Genomic DNA, 1,397 nt, shown 5'->3' with positions numbered 1-1,397 from the left:
CCGTGGGGGTCGTTTCTGTGCCCGGAGACCCAGCTCCCAGGTCTGGGGCTGACCCAGCCGAGCTGGGCCCGGCTCTCCCTGCCCGCTGGCACTGGGGCTCTGACAGCTTGAGTCGGGGAGGAGGAAGGAGATCGGGCCGGCCGGCGTCTGTGTGATGGGGGTGCAGGGGGTGCTAGGCCACGCCCCACCCCCCCAGGGACCGGGCCCTGCCACGGGCCCAGGGGCCTGGACGGCCACACCGTAACCACGCAGCGCCCTCTTTGAGCTGGAGTGTCTGCCCCTGTCCCAGCCAGCTCCATGGGAGGCAGCGTGAGCGACCCACGTCCCCCCCCAGACTATGGCCGGTGTCCCTCTCTGAGGTCTAGACCGGGTTTGGCGTGGGGACACTGTCCCCAGAGGCTCTGAGTGACCCGGTCACCTCTCCCACCGCCTCTCACTCCACCCCAGCCGTGCCTCCAAGGCCCCACCTTGGGGTCTCTGGGCCAGTTTCCCCAGTGACCTGGACACCTGTCCTGGGGGTGAAGTGCCACTTCTGCAGCCTGTTAACCTGCCTGATACTTTGTGAGGAGAGGCCCACAGACCCCGCCCCCCAGAGCCAGGACCCCGGGGGGTTGCGCCTGGCAGCCAGTGCAGCCCCCTCTTGCCCAATCTGTGCTTTCTCACGCCTGCCCTCGTGCTGATTTTCGTGGGACTCGGAGCGGTGCCTGGGGGTCCACTCTGGAATACGGGAGGGGACACCCCAATCTTGGTTTTCAGGGCTGGCTTGGGGGCGGGGTCCTCCCCAGGAGGCAGGGGGATGGCAGGAGACGGGGAGCCCAGACCAGCCGGAAGGACGCTCGTGTGTAAAGACATCCTTCCCCTAAGACAAAAGGGGGCGCCCCTCCCCCATCGCAATTCTGTCTCTGGGTGGTGGACCACAGCTAGGGACACCTTGGTGCCCCCAACACCTTGACCCCAATTTTGGCGTAAAGTGACCACACCACGGGCGACTCCTTTCATAAAATTCAGCCCTGGAGAATGCGGGCATCGATCCCGCTACCTCTCACATGCTAAGCGAGCGCTCTACCACTTGAGCTAATTCCCCAGCTCGGCGCGACTTCCGCCGCCGGTGCGCATTGTGGCTCACGTCATCACGTTTCTTCGCGGTGCCCCCGCCCCCCAGCCGGACCGTCTCACCACCCCATTGGCGCCCTTGCGACTCGGGCTCCATGGCTAGGATTGGCCTGGCTCCAGTTCGGTTCAAAAAGCCTTGGCCGTTCCGATTGGTGGCCCGCAGCGTCCGTCAAGCGGAAGCCCCGTTGTTGCTACGGCGTAGGGGAACCCGGCCAGGCTTCTCCCGGCTTCTGATTTGTTTCTGAGGCCACGGGGTCCTAGAGGTTCCGGATCCGTCCGCTCCA

The 1,397-nt window shown here is 65.5% G+C and overlaps 1 non-coding gene across 1 annotated transcript; it reads right to left on the bottom strand.

The window, feature by feature from the left end:
• Positions 1-1,011: 1,011 nt before the first annotated feature.
• Positions 1,012-1,084, bottom strand: TRNAA-AGC. Its single transcript has one exon. It is a non-coding gene; the product is annotated as a tRNA-Ala (tRNA).
• Between the last annotated feature and the right edge of the window lie 313 nt (positions 1,085-1,397).

This window comes from Carlito syrichta, unplaced genomic scaffold (assembly GCF_000164805.1).
Source record: "Carlito syrichta isolate Samal-C Ts95f unplaced genomic scaffold, Tarsius_syrichta-2.0.1 Scaffold305238, whole genome shotgun sequence".
NCBI classification, from domain to species: domain Eukaryota; kingdom Metazoa; phylum Chordata; class Mammalia; order Primates; family Tarsiidae; genus Carlito; species Carlito syrichta.
The sequence above is the reverse complement of the archived record's forward strand: the minus strand, read 5'-3'. Positions and strand labels throughout refer to the sequence as shown.